General features: G+C 42.6%; 1 protein-coding gene across 1 annotated transcript in view; it reads left to right on the forward strand.

Moving 5' to 3' along the window:
• The window catches only part of LOC126260513 (uncharacterized), a 76269-nt gene that overhangs the window by 1363 nt on the left and 53564 nt on the right, over nt 1-21342 (forward strand). The gene's annotated exons all lie outside the window — the stretch shown is intronic.

The raw sequence follows: 21342 nt of genomic DNA on the forward strand, positions 1-21342 counted from the left end.
GGCCCCATTGTAAAGAGTGTTCAGTGCACTGTGTGTTCAGTGCATTAAAGTCTGGTGTTAGTTCCACCACAGTTTGACGCATGTCTTCTTTTACCAATCTGCCCAGCCTTTGATGTCCAACATCTGTAAAGAGGCGTGGCTGTCCAACCACACGACGTCTGAATGAGTTTTCACCTTGGTTTCGCCACGTGTTGAAGACACTCACCACAGCACTCCTCAAACACCTGACAAGCCGTGCAGTTTCCGAAATGCTCCTGCTGAGCCTCCAGGCCACCACAATTGTCATAGGTCAAATTCAGATAGATCACGCTTCTTCCCCATTCTACACACGGACAGCACAGTAATGTGGACAGCAATCGTTCTTTGCCAGGCGACGTTGTTATTGCCTGGGCAGGTTTATATTGGTAAAGGTCAGTGGTCATAATGTTCTGGCTGATCAGTGCACAGCAGTTTTATTCGAAACGTGACAAGAACCCTCTGTGCAATATAAAGACTCCTTTCTTACTTGGCTAATTACTGTTTAGCTCTACAGGGCCTTTATACTGAAATGTTTCCCCACACCACCTAGTATTGTCTTTCTATGTGTGTGAGTAACTGTATGTTCACTGTTGTGGGTAAATACATACAGCGTACACAGGGTGGTGTGTGAAACTGATGGCGATTACACGCTTCCGCTGTTGTAGAAATCTGCTCCAGATGCTGCAGATACCGTGTTGAGCTGAAAGTGGTAACCAAAGTACGGAGAAATATTCTTCGGGGCTCTGTTGCATAACAATCAGATTGCTTTCAGTTCTGAGAAATGTCCAGTTACTATTGTGGATTTGAATGATCCATGAAGTGACTTCTTTTCCGAAGAAAACATCGAACTATTTCACTAGAACTGAACGCTGGTGTTTACTAGTAAATCACAATAGCAGTACATCGCTGGGTGTATAATAAGACGTACCTTCTTGAAATGAACAATATTTTATTGTTCTATTAACTGATTTCCTTCCATATGCACTTATATTTTACAATGTGAATCAAAAAAACTCGCAATGGCGTCGATTTTTTACATCACAAGAATGGCTCTCTTCCCCCTCAAAAAATTACTCTTAACAAGAACAAAAGAACTCTATATCCTAAGAATAATTATGTGAGCGCTGACCGCCACAGAGTAATAAACAATATCTTTGTCTCTCTCTCGCACTGTCACAGCAAGTTACGCTGCATGATACATCATATATGCCCCTCTTGTGGACGAACGTTTTTGGGCAAAAACAAACACGAACGTTCACACAACACTATATCGGTGATTGTTTATGACGCTGTATTAATGTCCACTGGAGTATTAATGTCCACTGTATTTCTTATGATATTTTGGTATTAGTGAATGACTATCTAAATGTAAATTATAGATTTGGGTGCATATACTGCTGACAAAGCCTGTGCTGAATTCCTGATGCAGCATATATGCATAGCTTACATGCTTGCTTTCATTCATTTGTCGAGGATGGCATGAGATGTGATCAGAAACCTTTTTCATCATCACTCAAAGCTTCTGTCACTCGCCTTGGGATGTCTCAAACTGATAATCTAGCCATTCGGCCAAGCCCCACAAAGGAAAACCAAGGAAAATCTCGGGGTAGATTTACCATCCTCGTATTTCTCATTTGCAAAGAAAATTAATTGAATTACAATGGAAAATAAAAAAATATTTACAATATGGATTTTTTTTAAATGAATTTAAACACTGTTCACAAAAGAAACACAACAGTGTTAATCTTCTGTGTCTTGAGGTGAACCGTCGACGCGTTGGTTTACGTCCATCTACGATTCCCTTCTATCTGTCATCTCCGGGTAACTGATGGAATTCTATTCCCATTTCACCGTCTCCTCGTGGGTATTATGGTTTTCCGCATATGGTTAACATGAAAATAAGAGTCAGTGTAAGTTCCGTGGAAAAGGTATTTGATCTATGCTGAGCTGAAATAGAATCTAATCTAAAGTTCTTTCTAATTGTCTGTCCTGAATTCGAAATATTCGGAAGTCGTAAGGTGTTCTTCATTTCTATCAACAACCCTATAATGCACTATACACAAATTCAACTGGTACTGCCGTGTCAACTTATGCTCGTCATCTTTCAGATGGACTTTAACACTTGTTGATGTGCTTATAACTGAAAGGCATTCGCTCAGTTGGTAACTTCGCGAGCAACAATTGACATAACATAATTTACATACACAGGTATGTTACAACAATAGTACAATTATAAAGACAATGTTCATCACAAGAGATTGAAACCAAGTAATAGGCGTCCTTTTAAAACTGAGAACGGGTTACCCCTTCCGAACAGCATGACTTCAGCTCAGCAAGTAAAAAAAGCAAATACAAACATACACTGACATTGTTAAATTGACATAAGGAAAAATATCTTGCCATAGACCAGATTCATTTGAGTCACTAACCCATGGTCATTATGCATTGTGAAACCTGATTGAAATTACTATCTACTAAATAAAAATTTTTTAAAAGAAATCATTCATACTATAGCTAAATTCTCTGCATACTGAAAAGAAAACTTATCTTTACAGTGGAAAACCAATACATAATGTCTGCATATCTCTCGTACATTATGCCTGAAAAGAAAAAACTAACTACTAAATTGCAAAAAGAAAGAAACTATCCTAAGTATGATTCATAGGTTTAATGAAAATTCTCTAATCAATATTATTTGATAAGAATAGTATTTTCAATCTTCAGATTCTTCAGTCATCATGAAATTGCTTTAACAAGTGATGAGGATACATTCCTTTCACCTTTCCATTCTTCACATCCTTCAAAACATAAGTTCCTGGATGGGGTATTTTGGTAATCACAAATGGTCCTTGATACAATAATTGCCATTTTGTGTTCTTCCTCTGTATAAGTGAAGCCTTAGGATGAGTTTTTACTAAAACTTGGTCTTTCACTTTATATGTTTTTATTTTTCCAAGTCGATTGTCAAAATATATTTTCCTTTTTCTTGCCTTGTCCATTATATTGAGTAAGGATTGTCATACTTTATTTTGTAGGTCTATTTTGTTAATAGCTACTTTAGGAATTGGTCGAATCCAGTCATTCTGTTCCCATTTTCCAAACATCAGTTCGTATGGGGTGTATTCTGTCGTAGTATGTGGCATATTGTTTACAATTTCCTGAAAATCGTGAAGATAATCGATCCATTTGGGTTGCTGGTTGTGGCAATATGTTCTCATGAACCGGTTTAATTCACGAAAAATTCGTTCCACGGGATTCGCCGAAGGGTGGTACACTGATGTTAGAATTTGTTTTATACCACAACTGGCTAATGTTCGCCTCCAACGAAATCCAGTGAACATTGACCCATTGTCAAAAAGAATAGCCTCTGGTTTGCCTACCCTGACTATATAATCCTTGACCAGCATCTTGGCTATGGATGCAGCAGTAGCTGATTTTAATGGATAAAGTTTGACATACTTAGTGAATATATGAAGAAAAGCTACAATATATTTGCATCCTCCCTTGATGATGGTAGAGGACCACAGACGTCGACCGAAATGATTGACAGCGGTTTAGTGGGTATAATAGGATGTAGGAAATCTTTCACGCAAAAATTTCCTGGTTTGGCTAGCTGACAAATTTTACATTTCCTTAACTGTCTGTGCACTTACCTGCGAATGTTTGGGAAATAGCAATACGCTTGAATCTTCCGAGCACACTTTAATACTCCAAAATGTCCCCAAGTGATGTGCGTGTGCAAAATTAAGTCATTCTCATTCTTCTCGGGAATACACACCTTCCAATTATCTGAATCAAGATGCCCTTTGAAAAATAAGACGTTGTCCTCAACTTTGTACAGTCTCTTCAGATCATCGTTCCAGGCTTTGCTAAAGTTTCCTTTATTGAATGCCAACGAGGATCTTCATTCTGTAGTTTTTCCATGTTCTTACACATGTCAAGAAAATGTTTCCTATATATTCTATCAGTCAGTATAAGAACATTAAATTCGGACGGATTGCCCGTGATGTTGATAGTTGACAAATCTCCATCTGGCATTCTAGACAGTGCATCAGCGATGAAATTATCCTCTCCGCTTAGGTATTTAATTTCAAATTGAAACTCTTGGAGTGAGAGCATCCATCTTGCTAATCTTGGATGTAATAATTTACATGTTTGCAAAAAACTTAACGCTTTGTGGTCACAGTATACTGTTGTCTTCGCTCCATATAAGTAATAGTAAAATTTCTTAAATGACCAGACTACGGCCAATGCTTCCCTTTCGGTAGTCGTATATGTTCTCTCACAAGCAGTTAAGAGTCGGCTAGCAAAAGCTATTGGACAGAAAGTTGATTTCCTATCTATCATCTTTACTTGGAAGAGGCATGAACCTATTCCAATTTCCGTAGCATCTGCCATTAAACCGAATTCTTGGCTCATATCTGGATGATATAATATTTGTGAATTGACTAAGGCATGTTTTATTGCTTCAAATGCATTCTGACATTGTTGCGTCCACACCCACGGAGTATTTTTGCGCAACAAGCTGTACAACGGTTCTGCATTAATAGAGTGGTCGTGAATGAAACGCCTGAAAAAAGAGACAACTCCGAGGAAGCCCTTTAACTGCCTTTTTGTTGTTGGAACTGCAAAGTTTTTGATTGCCATTAGTTTCTCGGAGTCCGTTAAGAAGCCTTTTCCATTTATAAGATGACCCAAAAATTTGATTTTATCCCGAGCAAAATGGGACTTTTGCAGATTTGCGGTTATGCCTGCTTCCTTGAAACGTTCTAACACTCTTCTCAATAAATCAACGTGCTCCTTCCATGTGCTCGTAGCTATGAGCATGTCGTCCACAAATAAAGTTAAATTGCTTCGAAGTGCAGGTCCCAATGCATGATCTAGAGCACTTATAAAAACTCCTGAGCTCACGTTTAGCCCGAAAGGTAAAACCTTAAATTGATAGCTTCTACCCGCATGTACAAATGCGGTGTACTTTTTTGATGGTTCGTCTAGAGCCACCTGCCAAAATGAACTTCTCAAATCAATATTTGTTAAGTATTTCATCCCCTCGAACTTTTGAATTAGCTCATCGATATTTTCCGGATGAGTTCGCACGGGCACGATAATCTTATTTATCTGCCGTGCGTCTAGCACGAGACGAACTTTTCCTCCCTTTTTCGAGACAACATGAAGCGGGCTACAGTATGGACTCGTCGAAGGTTCGATCAGATCCCATTCAAGCATCTGGTGGATTTCCCTTATCAACTGCCTTTCGTTGATGCCACGGTACTGGATAAAAAATACGGCAGAAAACTTGGTGTGGTATCACATCTAAATGGCATGTGTATCCCTTGATTACACCAGGTCTTTCTTGAAAGACTTCATGATATTCCTGTAGAAGTTCATATAATTGCTTTCTTTGGTGTTGTTCCAAAAATTCAGGTTCTTGCACCTTTTCATATACCATATCTTCAGGGTTTAAAACTGGTTGCAAGTAATTAATTTGGTAATACCGTACAGGTTTGCTATGTATCCACTTTATTTGCAGCTTTCGTCCCTGACAATACTTTCCATGGGTACTATATTCCCTGAGAAGATTCAGTTGATGTTTCTGATCCATTATTGTAAAACTGGCACGGCCTAGAGAAAAAATCGATATGCCAATTTCTCTCTCTAAATTCATCTATACCCAGGATACAGTCCTCAACCAATTTTTCTATTACAAGGAACGTGCAATTTATAGCTACATTTCCTATATCTAACTGGAGTTGAGTCTGCACTTTAACCTGAGAAGACTTATGACCAGTAGGACCTACAATTCTACAACATTGAACAGGAAAAATCGGTGGATTTGCTTTCTGAAGTATTCTTTGAAATAACTTCTCAGAAACGACATTTACTGCTGCTCCTGTATCTAAAGTACATATTTTTCGTACAATATGTATAACGTATTGTGTTTTTACAGTATGTCTGCAATTGAAAAAAAATCATCTATAGGAGCAGCTTACTACTGGAAAATTAAAAACTGACACCTGTAAAGTCGTTACACAAGAACACCTCTGAGGAGTGGCTCTACTATCTGCTTCAATAACAATCGAAAGAGCATCTCGGCCAAAAAAGTGGGAAACATTCAAGTATTTCCGGAGGACTGCAATGTCTGCACCACACTTAGGCCTCATCTGCACACGTGACACAAAGTAGGTGTTTAGTTTCAAGAGCCGGCCGAGGTGGCCGAGCGGTTCTAGGCGCTACAGTCTGGAACCGCGCGACCGCTACGGTCGCAGGTTCGAATCCTGCCTCGGCATGGATGTGTGTGATGTCCTTAGGTTAGTTAGGTTTAAGTAGTTCTAAGTTCTAGGGAACTGTTGACCTCGGAAGTTAAGTCCCATAGTGCTCAGAGCCATTTGAACCATTTTTTAGTTTCAAGAACACTTTTAGTTTCAATAGAACTTCCGGTATCAAGAAGACTACATACATGACGTAAGCAGTTTTTTAGCGCAATGAAAGCGGGCTTTTTGTTGAACAACATTTTTATTGTCAAGAATACTTAATTTCAGGACCTAATTCTTAGAAGAAGGATTTTAATTTTTTTAAAAGTTTTTATTTTCTGGATGATTTTTATTTTGTGAAGAAAATTTGATTTTCGAAGAATATTCTTAATTTTGGAGTGGATTATGGGGTTATTGAGAGGTTTATTAGTTTTCCAAAGGATTTTTAGTTTTCAGACTACTTTTAGGTTTTGAAATTATTCTTAGCGTTTAAAAACAATTTTAGTTTTCAAGAAAGCTTTCAGGTTTCGCGAATGTTTTCAGTTGCTAGAAAGATTTTAAATTTCAAGAATTGTTTTAGTTTACAAACAGAATTTTTTGTTAGCTAGGAGCAGAATTTTGTGTTGTTGCAAGTTCTTACAGAACAGCAAGAAGTTGTTTCGCACTGACAGAAATTTTTCAGAAATGGCTCTGAGCACGATGGGACACAAAGTAGGTGTTTAGTTTCAAGAGCCGGCCGAGGTGGCCGAGCGGTTCTAGGCGCTACAGTCTGGAACCGCGCGACCACAACTCTATATATATAGGTCATCAATCCCCTAGAACTTAGAACTACTTAAACCTAAATAACCTAAGGACATCACGCACGCCCATGCCCGATGCAGGATTCGAACCTGCGACCGTAGCGGTCGCGCGGTTCCAGACTGTAGCGCCTAGAACCGCTCGGCCACTCCGGCCGGCAGAAATTTTTCAGCCTGCAAGAAGTTTTTTTTTCTTTTTTTTAGCTTGCCAACTATATTGTACGACTTTTTCTCCCCATATTTGAGAACAGAGGGAAGTGTGGAGGAGGGCGGGGTAAAAATTATAGAGGGCCACAAAAGCTGGAATATAGTAAGCTGTTTCAAATGTGCGTAGAGTACCGTAGTTCTTAGATTAACGTGGAGAACAGTATCAAACCAGTCCTCCACTAACAACAACAACAGAAACAACAACATTCGAATGGAGTTTAGGTAGAAAGCAGTAATGGTAACTATGTAAAACTCTTGGTCGTAGGTGATGTTGGAACGTAGTGCTTCACAAGAAAGCGCTGAACTCATTAAAAAAAATGTATTTTACTAGAAATGGAAGTGATCTGTTGTTCTGATCGTCGTACTGGACTGGCAAGCATTGTTGATGTATCAGGACGACGTTGCCGAAAATAATGCGCACAATCATGGACTGAGAAATTCCTGTTCTAGCAAATGGAATACAACTTAACAGAGAGAAATCTTCTGACGTAAAAGTAAATTGGGGCATATACCAAGGGAGTGTTATTGGACAACTACTATTCATGTTCGTAGCGTTTTTCCATAAGTTTAACAAACGCAACACATACACCTACCAGAGGCATTAGTCAATAATAATATGTTATCGCTCACTATTTACAAGTCTGTCAACGCTTGGGTTACTTTTCGATTCCGCGAGCGTAGAAATCATTTGGTTTTGAGGCGAGGAACTCGTCGAGACATGTTCGGAGAGCATTTTCGTCCGGAAAGGAAGTTCCTTGAACATTGTTCAATAGAGAGCGGAAATGGTGAAAATCTGAGAGTGCAAAATTAGGTGAATAAGGTGGGTGCGGAATGATTTCTTAACGCAACTCGTTTATAGCGTTTTTTGACAGTATAGCAGAATGTGAACGGCCGCTTCTCGCAGTCTCACTGGTCGTTGTTCTCGGATCGGGTCCACAAGACGTCTCAGTTGTTGGCAGAAAACTTCGGCACTGATGTTTACCCCACGGGAAAGCAAGTCGCTGTTCCATCAGGTACATAACGTTATCTATTCTGGATTCACGTAGGTCTCTGTACGGGGACTTGCTGCCTTGTCTGCGCTTAACCATTCCTTTCTTTTCCTTATGTTAGCATAAATACACCATTTCTCGTCACCAGTAACGATACAGGATAGAAATGGTGGGTGTCGTTCACGATCAAATTGATACCGAGCAAGCAGATGCACATATGGCCACCAGCTGATTTTATGTGATTTTGGCTTAGAGCATGCGATAACCATACACCCGATTATTGTACCTTGCCCATTGCATTCAAATGTCGCACGACGGTAGAATGATCGCAGTTCATCAAATTTGCCAGTTCTCTAATATAAGCCGGCCGAAGTGGCCGAGCGGTTCTAGGCGCTACAGTCTGGAACCGCGCGACTGCTACGGTCGCAGGTTCGAATCCTGTCTCGGGCATGGATGTGTGTGATGTCCTTAGGTTAGTTAGCTTTAAGTAGTTCAAAATTCTAGGGGACTGATGACCTCAGAAGTTAAATCCCATAGTGCTCAGGGCCGTTTGAACCATTTCTCGAATATACTGACGTGGATCATAGTGAATTAATTCGTTTAAATATTCTTCATCGAACCCCGAAAGCCTTCCTGAACGTGGAGAGTCACTAATGTCAAAACTATCCTCCTTAAAACGAGAAAACCACTTTCTTGCCGTGCTCTCTTCAGTGGCATTATCTCCATACACGCCACAAATGATTCTGGCTGCATCCGCAGCTGTTACTTCTCTATGAACTCGAACAGCAGAATACGTCCGAAACTTTCCGATTTCTTCAGTTGCCACCCCATTTTCTGCTGTTCACAGCTCCACTCACTATCTCCAAATGACAGTATGGCAACAGTTAAATTCAAATAGCAACAATGAACTACAAATAAAAAGTGAGAATCGGTAAATAAACCCATAGCAATCGGAATACCAACAGGCAAAACAAAAACGCTACGAACCTATGCACCAACCTAATGTAAATGACCTAGCGGATTAAGCCCCACGAAGCTGCTCACGAATGATACTAGTGTAGGCTAGACGGAGATACCGCGACAGTATAAATCTGTAGCGAGCGCGATTACGTAATTCGAATCAAACATTGGATGAGACAATTGTTCGGGAGTCAAGGTATGCGGATAAAGTTTGAGCACTTGTCTCTTCTCAAAAACGTTCTAGAAAATGTTTTTGACCCTTGATTTGGAGACGTCCAGTTCGTTGTTCCTCTGCGATTTCCGCACTACGGTTGCAAGTCCACTGCTTAACACTGCCTGCTAACAGCTGACTGATCGGTTGCACATCAATTGTTTACCGTTGGTAGTTCGAGCTGCCACCGTAGTTACAGCGCTTACGTCACTTATAGTCCAGGAACAAAATCTGTCTCAGAACATCTTAGATGGAGGTGTACTGTGTGACTTAAATTACTCGTCACAGTTTTGCTACTTTTGTTGATAAGTACATAATTTATACATTTGGATATCTCATACAGCGATATTATCCTTATTTTAAGTTTTCGAAAACAAATGAAGTGAATCTTAATAGCCTATTGTGAATGTGATATGAAGTGGAGAGGGTTGGGCAGGGAGTTGGGTACGGTGTGATGTGTGAGAGCGTGTATTTCGTTAGACGTTCCCTGATTATTGAGATCTGATAAAAATTGTCACAATAACGTTAGCTACATTATACGATGTGGCACTGCTACAGACGATAAACTCTCGCTATTTCATAGCAACTGTCAGGCCATGAATATCGCTGTAATATTGGGCTGAGTATACCCAAACAGCAGTTGTAATATACGGACAGGTTGTGTATTCGTGGCGCAAAAAGGAATGAGGTCACCTGGACAAAATTGGAAAATTTCTCTCGCATGTCTCTGAAGTTATTTACTGGCGTCTGGCCACTAATATATATTTTGCATGTCTGTACGAATATCGTGACACTGTCAAAATTATTACAGGGGAGCGCAGCTACAGTTGGGTCAGGCCTTGTCCAACTACAGTGTCATGACTGAAACCTCTCGAAGGTATCGTAGTCCTGATTACCTGTCCAGATAGTGATAGAACCATTGAAACAAAACATCATGTGTGTTCCAAAAAACACAGAATGGTGTGTTCTTCATTATCTGTTTCGAAACAAGCTGACTTTACTATGATATATTGACTGATACCTGGTCGTCGAATGCACGTACTACTATTCATGACACAAGTCTACGTTATCTCTTACAGAGTAGTGCTTGAGACATAGTAGTCATATCCAGCAGGAGTGGGGTTCAAAGCCTATCCGCCATCCCAGTTTAAGGTTTTCGTGATTTCCATAAATTGATAAGGCAAATGCCAAGGTGGTTCCTTTGAAATGTGCACAACTTATTGCCTTCCGCATCTTTCTCTAATCCGAGTGTCTGTGTCGTCTCTAATCCCTATGCAGATCGGCCATTAAACCCTAATATTTCTTTTTTCTGCACTACTTGCAGTCTATGAACTCACATCACATAATAGAAATTAAGCACATTATTGGTATCGAACTCTGAGACTGCACTCATTATCTATAATGATGACGAAAATGCCAACAGCCGCTATTTTATAAACATTTCTCCTAAATTCAGGCCATAACTAGTTTCGGACAGCTACCGCAATCTTCAAATGAATTCATGATGTTTTTAACAGACTGCTGGGGTTTGTGAACCGTCATTTGTTGCTGCTCACACAGCACCATAACATAATATACTGCTGGGGTTTGTGAAATGTCATCAGTTGCCGCCCACACAGCACTGTAACAGGCGAGATGTTGCTAACATCATGCATTGTGTAAGAGGCATCAGTTTCAATTTGCGAAGATTGGTCTAGCTGTCCAAATCTATCTATGAAGCAGCAATTTTTATAAAACCGTGTTTATTGAGGTTTTACAGTGACGAGCCAAAATACTGGTACACCTGCCTAATATCGTGTAGGGCCCCCGCGAGCATGCAGAAGTGCCGGAACACGACGTGGCATACTCGACTAATGTCTGGGGAACTGACACCATGAATCCTGTAAGTCCGTCCATAATTCGCAACAAAATGAGGGGTTGGAAATCTCTTCTGAACAGCACGTTGCAAGGAAACCCAGATATGCTCAGTAATGTTCATGTCTGGGGAGTTTGGTGGTCAGCGGAAATGTTCAAACTCATAAGAGTGTTCCTGGAGCTTCTCTGTAGCAATTCTGAACGTGTGTGGTGTCACACTGTCTTGCTGGAATTGCCTAAGTTCATCGGAGATGTCGGAGATTTGATGTTTTACCGGATTCCTGACATTCACGGTACATTCGTGCCGGCCGGTGTGGTCGAGCGGTTCTAGGCGCTTCAGTCTGCCTCGGGCATGGATATGTGTGATGTCCTTAGGTTAGTTAGGTTTAAGTAATTCTAAGTTCTAGGGGAATGATGTCCTCGGATGTTAAGTCCCATAGTGATCAGAGCCATTTGAACCATTTGGTACATTCGTGACACAGTCGTACGAGGAAAACCCCATTCATCGCTACCTCGGAGATGGTGTGTCCCATCGCTCGTGCACCAGCTATAACACCACGTTCAACTCACGTAAATGTTGATAACCTGCCATTGTAGGAACAATAACTGATCTAACAACTGCCCCAGACACTTGTTTCCTTATATAGGCGTTGCCGATCGCAGCGCCGCCGTATTCTGCCTGTTTACATAACTCTGTATTTTAATATGCGTGCCTATAAGTTTTTTTGGCCCTTCAGTGTATTTCATAACTAGCTGCTCACAGCCACACTTTGTTGTGGCTCACTCTGGTTTAATGGAAAGGAAAGAAAGCACATTTATGTAAAATATATGGGAATTAGATACTCGCCCTGATCCCGTTCTCCCCCTGTCTCTGTCCATCTCCTCCTCCTCCACCTCTCTTTGCCCATATCCACCTCCTTCCCCCTTAAAGTGCGTTTACACCCGTGCGCCTTGCATATAGTCGCCGTGCATCTGTAGCTTGCCCACACAGAAGCTGAGGCGCCTAGAGCGAAAACAAGTATGAATGGGAGAGGCACATACTTAAACGCGTGCCTATACTTATGTGTGGGGCAAACACAGTCGCAAGGCGACTAGGCACAAGACGCACAGGTGTAAACGCACCTTCTACACTGTGCATCAGCTCCTCCCCCCCTCTCTCTATCCATCTTCTACTGCGTCGGGCAGAGTGGCCGAGCGGTTCTAGGCGCTACATTCTGGAACCGCACGACCGCTACGGTCGCAGGTTCGAATCCTGCCTCGGGCATGGATGTGTGTGATGTCCTTAGGTGAGTTAGGTTTAAGTAGTTCTAAGTTCTAGGGGACTGATGACCTCAGAAGTTAAGTCCCATAGTGCTCAGAGCCATTTGAACCATTTGAGCTGTCTTCTACTCCCCCCCCCCCTCTCTCCATCTCCTCCTGCCCCCTCTCTCTGTCCATCACCTCCTCCAACCTTCTCCGCCCATCTTCTTCTCCCCCCATTTCTCTCCATATCCTCCTGACCCCTCTCTCTGTCCACCACCTTTTCCCGCCTTTATGTGTCCATTTTCTCTTCCCCCTCTCTATCCATCCCCTCCTGCCCCCTTTCTCTGTCCCTCTCATCTTTTTCGCTTTCTGTGCCCATTTCCTCCCACCCCACTGTCCCTCTCCTATCTCCCCCCTCCCTCACCTTGAGCCTTGCTCTTTATTACTGCAAATGCAGATCTTGTAGTGGTATATATGACAGGAAACTTTTATTTAAGGCTCGTCGGCTTGCGATTAGAATACTACTGGAAAATCTGCATTTTTAATGTATGAATGCTATGTGTGTCCACATTGTAACGTGTAAAAGTCTAAGTATCGGTCGAGTACTTGTGAAATTTTTGGCAACATTATTTCCCCTTTATATATTACGTATAGATTTATATACTACATGTATTAAAATATATATCGTATGTCCGTCCGAATTCTCATCATAGCATTGTGTAAAGATTTAGATTATATCGGCCAAGAACTTTTCGAGATTTTTGGTAATAATTTTTTTTCTTTTTATATATGACATTCACTCAAACGCAACTCTCAGACATGACCCCTGTCTCTGGTTGCCGAGGCGAGACAGGTATATATATATATATATATATATATATATATATAACACACACACACACACACACACACACACACACACACACACACGCATGCGGGTACGCACGCACGCGCACACACGCGCACACACATACACACACACACACACACACACACACACACACACACACACGTGTGTGTGTGTGTGTGTGTGTGTGTGTGTGTGTGTGTGTGTGTGTGTCAGTGTTGTCTAATTCAGAAGAAAGCTTTTTGGCCGAAAGCCTACTTGTTTAGCAGTTTTTTTGGTGTGCCTGTTTGCCACTCAACATTTCCACTATATGATGAGTAGCAACCTATCCCTTTTCATAGTATCGTATTAAAAATAATATGGCACTCCAGTAGGTATATAAAAACACGCGTGTATTTGAATGCAACGTTGTCAAAATTTCAAAGCAGTCGGTGAAGCCTTCGGACATACACGATTTTCAACAAACGAACATTGACGTTTTTATTTACTTAGACGTTAAAATAAAGGAACTGGTAATAACTGACTGTAAAGTGGAAAAAAAAGAAAAATGAATAATAGCGAGCAGGACCAACTTAATTATGTTTACAATTCTTCTTTAGGTTTTAATGAATGAGTTTGCGAGTATCAAAATGTCCGATATAATGGCCGTACCTTTTGACTGCATTAACTTAAAAGTTTATATTTCTTACACCGCCAAGGTTGGTTGGTTGGCTCTGAGCACTATGGGACTCAACTGCTGTGGTCATCAGTCCCCTAGAACTTAACTTAACTTAACTACTTAACTTAACTACTTAAACCTAACTAATCTAAGGACATCACACACATCCATGCCCGAGGCAGGATTCGAACCTGCGACCGTAGCAGTCGCACGGTTCCGGACTGCGCGCCTAGAACCGCGAGACCGCCGCGGCCGGCCACCGCCAAGGGACCGGAGATCTTAGTATATGGCAAAATTTTCAACTTGATACCTCCTCCCGTTCCTGAAAAAAGAGGTCTTAACAGAGGGGCAACAAATGGGAAAAATATTTTTTATGTGATATAGTTATAAATTAACAATTTTCGTATTTTTTTACTTATATTCCGGAATCTTGCTTCTTGCTAAATTTCGTGATTCTAGGTCGAAGTATCCTACACGTTTTGATGAACGAGCTTGCGAGTATCAAAAATATGACATCTTTTGATTGCATTGACTTAGAAGCTTAAATTTTTTACACTGATAACTATTTTATGTAAGTTTCGACTTGATACATCTACCCTTTCCCGAGAAAAGGGGGTTTAACAGATCGACAACAGACAGACAAAACAGTTATCCAATAAGGTTTGTTTATACCGACTGACGAAAAGGGATCCTAAGAAGTAGGAAGATCTATTTGAAATCGGCCTACATAAGGCACTAATCGGGCATTGACCTTTCAGTCATCAAATAAACAAGAAAAAGATACCTTGAAGTAATTAGTCTCGTGAGTATTTTATGAAAAAAAAACGTAGCTCCGGTATGAACTTCAAGTGTTGGGAATCTACTTCTGACGTATTACGTCTCTTATATCACACGAAACGACCCTTTCAAAAACCACCCTGGACCTAATTCAGTCTGTGCTGTATGAACTTACAAGCAATGGCATTGGTTCTCTATGTTCCTCTCACAATGGACGATGTAATTTCCTAGTAAAAAGATGAAGTTTTCATCCTGCAAATCGCTGGCAGCAAAGAAATTTTAACTGCTAGTTTGACTGTCAGTTTTAACTGAAGCTGAATGGAAGTAGTGAATCGTGTGAAATACGTCTGGCCACGTTTGTTTATTCTTTGTCACTTATTCTTTGTTCTTTGGCAGAGCTTCCTCTTTTCTCAATCTGCTAATGTGTCCATTTCGTCCATGTGTGTTTTGTAGTTGCCCTTTCTACGTAGAGCTACTGAAAGGATCTACAAATTTAGGCGTAAACTGTGATTAGAGAAGTTGAAGATTTATAGATTTTACATGCCACAGATTATTTCTCACCAGTATAAACGTTATTCCGTGGGGCCTTAACGTATACGCTTTGCCGTGTAGTAATAATTTGAACTGTTCCTGAAAGACATCCGTCGTTAATATTAATCTTTACCTGTGAAGCTGTGACTGAGTTTGCAGAGCATAGCATAAGCGATCGTTGGCGTAGCGTTTGGACAATGGGCGGCACAATGAGAAATGTAAATTAGGATGGGTGTGACGGGCAAAGCTCAGAATGCATTTAAAACAGACACGCAGCCGTCGGCGAGCATGATGCCTGAGACGGCAACATTAAGAGCTGCCTGCGACCAACGTTGTTCCAGTATACCGAATTATACACGGCACAAAACTAGCTAAGCCTTCACACCATTTCAAAAACAGGGGGAAAAGTCAAAAGTAGCCTTACGTAGATAAAATTACGAGTCTGGTAAGAAAATTTCTCTCTGTCTCCCTCTCTTACACACACAGATACACACACATTGTAAGGGGAATTGGCAAGTGAAAACATTCGAAATCACTTCGTGGATAAATTGCCTGTACTTGCAGTTATATGAATGGTAACTGTGACTAGACCCGATATTGCAGTCAGTTTGACTATATGTTGATCAAGAGAACTGCAAATCATGAAGGAACTGCAGTTAACTGAAGACGTCTCTAAGAATTATTGCAGGCTGGATGGCGTCATAAATCGACTACTGACGTGTCTACTCTTCACACTAATGTTCCAACGCTGTACACTGTTCTACCAATTAGCATCCCATTATCTACTCGTATATGTGTATCTGCTTACTGACCTGGAGAGATTAGCACTGGAGAGTACGTGGTCGCGGACAGCGGCAAAACCAATCAGTAAAAACAAATATATGAAACATTCGCGGAAGATTTCGTGGAAGGCCCTGAATTCTGAAATATGAGTGGTTTATGTACCAGTTAGTCAGCAACGCACAAAAGAACGCTTATAAGAGACCGAAGGGCAGAGCAATCACACCACTGTACATGAGTCTCGATTTTCTTTCGACAATCTTCCACAAACGTTGATGGAATTACGTTCACTTTTGTAAAATTCATGGGCGTCTTCCACGGGCACTGTAAGAGTTCCAAAGTACGTTTCAAACACAACGGGCATTGGCACTAATGCATGTCAATTAATGGATTAACTTTTAGACATAGCCGGCCGAAGTGGCCGTGCGGTTAAAGGCGCTGCAGTCTGGAACCGCAAGACCGCTACGGTCGCAGGTTCGAATCCTGCCTCGGGCATGGATGTTTGTGATGTCCTTAGGTTAGTTAGGTTTAACTAGTTCTAAGTTCTAGGGGACTAATGACCTCAGCAGTTGAGTCCCATAGTGCTCAGAGCCAGCCTTTTAGACATATTTAACAAGTTTTAGCTTTATGCAGCAAGGCCTTTATTGAATTTCTCATCCGTGCCTTGTTCTAATGCAGCTGTTTCCCATTAGCTGAAAAGACTACATGGCTGGAAAGATCTGCTCTTGGTATTAATACCATTATGGCATACCACTGAAATTCGCCACATTTGTTTCTACGTGCCATTATTAAGTTGCTGGAAGCAAACTGAATTAGTCCACAGGTTTCGGGAATCTTACAGAACACTAAAGAAGGATGGAAGATCAGGGTTTAACGTTTTGTTGAGTGCGACATCATTACATGAAGTGCTCTTTATACTCTGAGCTGGCGTTCAATGACATCTGGAGTGTGTTAGTCAGTGTTTATATCCTGAAAATTTCTTGAGCAAGTAAGAATTCATAATCAAGCTATTGTAGTCACCTACCAGAGAACGCTTGTAGTTCTCAGAGGATGTGCACACACGACGTAGTTCTATTCAGAGACTTGCAGACGATCAGTGCTCAGAAGAAAGACCGGCAGATCACCCTCAACACAAAGAACATAATTTCATGTGCGTAAACAGATAGATAAAACGACAATCCCGATATAGATTGACTTCACAGTCAATCACTGGAATCAGTAACGACCATCAGGTATCGAGCAGCAACGGTACTGAGCGGTTTAATGTGAAACAACCACACTTCTGGCGGTAAAAATGAAGGTAGCTTGCAGGAAACGTCAAATTTACATGAACTGTGCTATATGCTTGGATACCCATATGATTAGCATTTTAGTACAACAGCACAAACTATCTGGTGGTTATAACTTAAGTGTAGCTAATCCCGGAGGTCCTGTATGGACTGTAAGTATCGTATATCAACGAAACGTGGTACGTATATTGATGCGTTAACGCTGAACCGATCTCCGCTGGAAAAAAAAGTTCCAATTGTGGTTACCAGGTGCAAATCCGGCGATGTACATTCTGGTATCGGGCTGCGCGAAAGTCGAATGCCTGCCGGAGCAAATGGACCTCGATGACGATAGAGGGCAGTGTCGCCGCAGCGCTGCACTCGGTTAATGAGTGCGCCACCGTCTCGCCATATGAGTACACCGGCCAATAGGGTCCTTCGCGGCTGGCATGAATACCGCTACTCCTTGACAGCTCAGTCAGTTGTGTACTTCGTCTGATAGCGCTCGTTACAACACACATCAAAAAAAGTTTTGCGTCACCCCGGTTCCCAGAACTGCTGAAGATAGACGTTGACTGTGGACATTGTATCGCAGACTCAGTCCCTTTCACTGTTCAGAGATGTCACTAAATCCGCCCAAAGATGTAAACAATCATGCACGAGCAGAGCCTATTAGACGGAGAGCGTCCGACAGCCGATCAGTGCCAGTCATTCCACCAGGAAGGAGGTACACGGTTTGTGTTGTCTGTAGTTCAAATATGCCTAGACGATCAATACCGCGGTTCGATCGCATCCGCATTGTTACTTTGTACCAGGAAGAGATCTCAACAAGGGAAGTGTCCAGGCGTCTCGGAGCGATGTTGTTCGGACATGGAGGAGATACAGAAAGACAGGAACTGTCGATGACATGCTCCGCTCAGGCCGCCCAAGGGCTACTGCTGCATTGGATAACCGCTATCCACGGATTATGGCTAGGAGGAACCCAGACAGCAACGCCACCAATTTGAATAATGCTTTTCGTGCAGCCACGGGACGTCGTGGCTGGCTCTGAGCACTATGGGACTTAACATCTATGGTCATCAGTCCCCTAGAACTTAGAACTACTTAAACCTAACTACCCTAAGGACATCACACAACACCTAGTCATCACGAGGCAGAGAAAATCCCTGACCCCGCCGGGAATCGAACCCGGGAATCCGGGTGCGGGAAGCGAGAACGCTACCGCACGACCACGAGCTGCGGACAGGACGTCGTGTTACGACTCAAACTGTGCGCAATAGGCTGCAGGATGCGCAACTTCATTCCCGACTTCCTTGGCGAGGTGCATCTTTGCAACCACGACACCATGCAACGCGGTACAGTTAGGCCCAACAAAATACCGAATGGACCGCTCAGTATTGGCATCACGTTCTCTTCACCGATGAATGTCGCATATATCTTCAACCTGACAATCGTCGGCGACATGTTTGGAGGCAACTCGGTCACGCTGAACGCCTTAGACACACTGTCCAACGAGTGCAGCAAGGTGGAGGTTCCCTGCTGTTTTGGGGTGGCATTATGTTGGGGCGACGTACTCCGTTGGTGGTCATGGAAGGCGCCGTAACGGCTGTACGATACGTGAATGCCATCCTCCGACCGCTAGTGCAACCACATCGGCAGCATATTAGCGAGGCATTCGTCTTCATGAACGACAATTCGCGCCCCAATCGTGCACATCTTGTGTATAACTTCCTTCAGGATAACGACATCGCTCGACTAGAGTGGCCAGCATATTCTCCAGACATGAACCCCACGGGCATGCCTGGGATGGATTGAAAAGGGCTGTTTATGGACTAAGCACCCACCAACCACTCTGAGGGATCTACGCCGAATCACCGTTGAGGAGTGGGACAATCTGGACCGACAGTACCTTGATGAACTTGTGGATAGAATGCCATGGCGAATACAGGCATGCATCAGTGCAAGAAGACGTGGTACTAGGTATTAGAGGTAGCGGTGTGTAGAGCAATCTGGATCGCACCTCTGAAGGTCTCGTTGTATGGTGGTACAATATGCAATGTGTGGTTTTCATGAGCGATAGGAAGGGCGGAAATGAGTTTATGTTGATCTCTAATCTAATTTTCTGTACAGGTTCCGAAACTCTCGGAACCGAGGTGATGCAAAACTTGTTTTGAATTGTGTATATCCATCGTACTACCGACTACTCATCGACAACTTCACTTTGGTATTGGTTTTCTATTTGGTCTCGATTTGGATTATGGCTCGTGCTTGACTTGACTGACAGCGTTGTGATGAAAGTTCGTTGCACTTCGTTGATGCTATTTACTTGCCCTAGTTGTGTCGAGTCCGCCTTTCAGTTAGCCCTGTTGGTCGACTCCAGTGTTTGGTTTGAGTCCCGTCTGCAAATCGATTTTCCCGCGTTGCGTCGTTGTCGTGTCTCTCCGGATTTTCTCTCAAGTACACCGGTACCCGGCTACTCTCGAACATAGCATACACTGTTTATAAGACAGTATGATATCGGCCGGCCGAGGTGGCCGTGCGGTTCTAGGCGCTGCAGTCCGGAACCGCGGGACTGCTACGGTCGCAGGTTCGAATCCTGCCTCGGGCATGGACGTGTGTGATGTCTTTAGGTTGGTTAGGTTTAAGTAGTTCTAAGTTCTAGGAGACTGATGACCTAAGATGTCAAGTCCCGTAGTGCTCAGAGCCATTTTAACAGTATGATATCCACGCTGTCAGTTGACAAGACATAACGCGACTGAACAGTGGCTATCGAGGAGAGAGAGACCGTGCGCCGTTGGTAAAACAGTTTTATGCGAACAGCAGCAATTACAGTGCTGCATTGAGAGAGTATCACCGACTGGAAGATCGGAAGAGGTGTGTGAGGTCATTAAATTGTTTAAAAAAGATGATAGTAAAATTCCAAAACACGGGTAAGTTTGGTATGGCATCTGGAAGAGGAAGGCGTTCTATCCCAATGGAATTTATTGACGAGATTGCGTTGCTATAACTGACCATGCATTACGTGCGCTAGGTAGTGCTAGTGCTCGTGTAGTGTCTCAAGGATTGTCCCTCCCAAGACCGTAAGTAACGGAGCGAGGTGGCGCAGTGCCTAGCACACTGAACTCGCATTCGCGAGAGCGATGATTCAAACCCGGTCCGGCCATCCTGATTCAGGTTTTGCGTGATTTCCATAAATGGCTTCAGGCAAATGTCAGGATGGTTCCTTTGAAAGGGTGCGGCCAACTTCCTTCCCCATCCTTTCCTAACCCGGTGGGACCGATGACTACACTGTTTGGTCCCCAGCCCCAAATCAACCGACGAACCAACCACTGGTCAAAAGTCCAGAACCTCTTGCTGTCTATATCATACCGGTACCCGTACAAGATCCAGATGATGCTGTAACTGACACCTTATGATCTGCAACAACGTTCTGAATTTGCTCTTCGGTTTTTGGCACGGATCGAAGTTGATGACATGTGGCCGGGCAATATTTTGGGAGTAATGATGTACACTTTACAGGGTGCAGTGAGCACACACACAACTGCCGAATATGGGGCACTGTTAAACCGCATGTTGCGCGCGAAGAGCCAATGCACTCGTCGTGTGTGTATCGGTGTGATGTGGATTCAGAAGCACCTTTATTCTCGGTAGGTTCTTCTTTGAAGAGAATATACCCAGAGGACGTTTCAGTTGAACCACAACGTCTGCACATCTGAAAGATCTCCTCCCACAGCCTGTGATTCCTGCTTTGGACGAGCGCAACTGTCAGGAAACCATTTTTCTCGTGCAAGATGGGTCAACACATCCTGTCGCTCGCCCAGTGAAAGATCTGCTCGGTGCACACTTCCAAGAAATTGTTATCTACAGAGGTGCTCCAGGTGCATGGCCTGCAAAATCACCTGATCTGAACCCATGTGACTTCTGGCTCTTAGGATATCTGAATGAACACGTT

The sequence above is a fragment of the Schistocerca nitens genome, chromosome 5, assembly GCF_023898315.1.
Source record: "Schistocerca nitens isolate TAMUIC-IGC-003100 chromosome 5, iqSchNite1.1, whole genome shotgun sequence".
Taxonomy (NCBI): domain Eukaryota; kingdom Metazoa; phylum Arthropoda; class Insecta; order Orthoptera; family Acrididae; genus Schistocerca; species Schistocerca nitens.